This window comes from Hyaena hyaena, unplaced genomic scaffold, assembly GCF_003009895.1.
Source record: "Hyaena hyaena isolate Hyena2069 unplaced genomic scaffold, ASM300989v1 scaffold_372, whole genome shotgun sequence".
Classification (NCBI taxonomy): domain Eukaryota; kingdom Metazoa; phylum Chordata; class Mammalia; order Carnivora; family Hyaenidae; genus Hyaena; species Hyaena hyaena.
This window is the reverse complement of record NW_024081004.1, coordinates 691180-694606: the sequence shown is the minus strand read 5'-3', so window position 1 is coordinate 694606 and position 3427 is coordinate 691180. Positions and strand designations below refer to the sequence as shown.

The 3427-nt window shown below is 43.4% G+C and overlaps 1 pseudogene; it reads right to left on the bottom strand.

Moving 5' to 3' along the window:
• Window positions 1–370: 370 nt before the first annotated feature.
• Window positions 371–441, bottom strand: LOC120244168 (annotated as a pseudogene).
• Between the last annotated feature and the right edge of the window lie 2986 nt (window positions 442–3427).

Sequence of the window (3427 nt, the reverse complement as noted above, 5' to 3'; positions counted from 1 at the left end):
TCAGTTTCTGTGTCTCTCTCTCGCTGCCCCTACCCCACTCACACTCTCTCTCTCTCTAAAAACCAAACTTAAAAAAAATTTTTTAAGTGGGAGGCGGCATGGTAGAGGAGGTGCCTCGCTGCCCAGAGGCTGCCGCGTGGAAAAGGGTAGTAAAGAGGGCGAGTATGGAAGCCAGGGCAGGACAGCCGGTGAGTGGTGGTGGTGGCTCCGTTAGAGGGGTGGCCCTCAAGTCGGAGAAAGGCAGAAAAAACTAAAAAACCTTCTAAGGACCTAACCTTTTGCTGTGGAACATGACCTCATTATCACCAAGTCCCCGTCATAGCCCTAGGGTAGATGGAAAAAACTAAACCAAGCAAAAACAAGAAAGTCCACATTGCAATCCGCTAACATTGGGAAACTTTAGTAACGAACTATAGAAATGATCCCTGAAAGTATAGTCTTAACGTTGGAAAACTTTAGGAGAAGAAAAAGAAATCCAAGTAGTGCCCTCTAAAGGTTTATCTTATTTAATTCCCATTCCCTTCCTTAGTTTCAATGCATCCATCTCCTGTTTGGGATTTTTTTTTTTTTAATTAATTATGTTTTCTTTTAGAAAGAAAGAGCACACACAGGGGAGGGGCAGAGAGAGAGGAGAGAGAATCCCAAGCAGGTTCCTCGCTGTCAGTGCAGACCCTGGTGTGGGACTTGAACACATGAATCGTGAGATCATGATCTGAGCTGAAATCCAGGGTTAGACACTTAACCCACTGAGCTACCCAGGCGCCCTGGAACTTTTAATAGAAAAAGGTTTCTCAGTTTCTGAAAAATATTGCCCAAATGAATGTTGCACCTTGGCATTTCCCCATATTCCCATTTTTATTACTTTGGGGGGGGGGGCTGTATAAAGGATAAACTGGTCTGTGAATCTGATCTCCATTCTTGATTCTGTAGGTGATAGCAGTGGTTTTCAAGTGTATTTTTCATGATATTATTTAGATACGAGAAAAAGATAACTCAGAAATATAAGCTCTTTCACCATCTCTCCACAAAGTAGTGTGAAAAGATAGTGACCATTTTGTGAAGACCCTTAATTTAGGGTGGCTAAATCATTACCCCAAAGAGAATTTGATGCTGCCCAGGCCTCCTTTCCCGCAGACCGTTAACTGGGAGGGAGACAGAGGCCCGCCCCTGTACTGCTGACCTTGGGGCAAACCCCGTGTGGATCCCACTTCCTCTCAGCAACAGCCATGGGTTTGCCTGGGGATTCGAAGCCTGTTGAACCAGCTTTGTTTCCAAACAGTAGAAGGAACTAGAACGGTGGGGAAACTCCTAAGTAACTTGCCCACCACACCTGCTTGGGCTGGAGGAGAGGTCTGAGTCTTTAAGAATCTAACTGGCTGATTCGAATTTGCGAGACCAGTCTTCCATTTCTCACTTCACTGAGCTTATTAACAAACGTTTATAGACGACACTGGTTAGACTCCAAAGGTGTGTCTGTGTTGTGTATTTTTCTTCCTTCTTTTTTTGGTCTTGTGTATTTTAGGTCTTCAGAATCCATGAGGTATTCAAACTCTTTGGCACTTCTAGTTCTTTTTCGAGACATGCTTTGTCCCCCAGAACTCCGTTCTTTTCATCTCTCCTGTTTTTGCTTTTTATTTTCTTCTTTTTTCTAAAAAAACCTTTGCTCTACCCCTTAAGTGCTATTCCTCTTGTATTATTCTTTTTTCTCCTGTTATGCTGTATCCTTGTCCTTCTTCTCTTTCCTTTCTCTTTTGTTTTTCCCATCCTGTGTTCCCTTGTTATATCTCATGAACTCAGAAATTGCCCTGCAAATACCATGGGTATCACCATCTATTGAGTGGTAATGCCTGCTCCCACTTTGCCTTGGAAGATGACATTTCCCAGAGTATTCCCGGTGGAGGCTGACTGGTCTGACCCAGATAATGCCACCGGTTAAAATAACCCTGGCTCAGGGCCTATGGGACTCACCAGTCATTATGCTGTATTGGAAAGTAAAACTGATTTGGCAGCCTCATTAGATTATAATCAGCTCAAATCTTCCTTCTGGCTTCACAGAGAGTAACATGTGTCCCCAGGAGCAGCAGAGGGGAGAAAACCACTTTCACCCAGCTTTCTGTACTTCTAGACTCTTGGCTCAAATTAAATATCTGTTCTCTGGCCACCATGCATATCACCTTAAGTGAGTTTCTAATTTGTTTTAGAAGCTATGGGGGAGCTCCAGGACAGCGTCTACCATCTTAAGAGTGCAATTCCAGAGTACAGATTGTATAGGCCAATGGATGCCGGGCCGAGAAGTATGAGCCATATTCTATAATAATAGTAATAATAGCTGCCACTTTCTGGGTGCTTATTTATACTGGACCCTTTTCTATATTAATTCATTTAATTATCAGGTTAATCCTATGAGATATGTACTATATTATCCCTATTTCAGGTGGAGGGTGTTGTGGCACAGAGTGATTAAATAACTTGCCCAGAGGAACAGTTAGTAAGTGGTAGATTCAGGATTGGAGCCCAGAAAGACTGACATCAGTATCCGTGCCCCTTAATATTTTCCTATGCCACCAATTGACATAAAAACCATGATGCACAGGAAGAGTCCTTTTTTTTTTTTTTTTTTTTTTTTTTACCAACAGAAATTTATTTTTTTCATAGTTCTAGAAGCTACAAGCCTAAAATCAAGGTTCCAGTTTCTGGTGCAAGTTCTCTTCCTGGCTTGCAGATGGCTGCCTTCTCTCCATGTACTCGTGTAGCCTGTCTTTGAGGAAGAGTCCTTTGAAACAACAGAGAGTGATTGATGGACGAGTCAAGGAACCCAAGTAAGAGCCTCTTCTAATATATCCTGGTATGCAAAGAGTATAGTCTGAATTAGAGTCAAAGCATGAATATGGAAAGCTTCAGATGTAAAAGATGGTGTGAAGTACTTATCTGAACTAATTTGGGACACAACAGGAAGACCATGACCTGGATGTTCTTCTCTGAGAGAATGATGGGCTCATGGTTGGAAGTAAGAGGTGACAGAAAGGGCCTCTGACTTGTGTGGCCCTGAGATACTGGGTCAATAATGTTTCCAAGCTGCAGGGATGAAGCATCCTCCCACAGCCCATATTCTATCCCTGAAAGGAGGGATGCTGACTGAGATGGGTTAGTTACACTCAAGGAGCCAGCATGCTAGAGGCCGGGCTCTTGCTGAGAGAAGTGAAAAGATTATAAGCAGAACCACCCTTCTTCCCCTGTCTTTCTCAGGATGATGGAAAATCCAGGCCTGAGTTTCCCCTGTGGGTGAGTCTAAGGAAAAGAAGCCTAGGGGTTAGCTCAGAGGAGGGGCTCCCTCATGTTTTCACATGTTCCCATACATCCTTCTCTGGAGGGACAATGGTAAGATGTGAGAATCAGGAACACAATGAGGGCTGCAGGGAAAATAGCC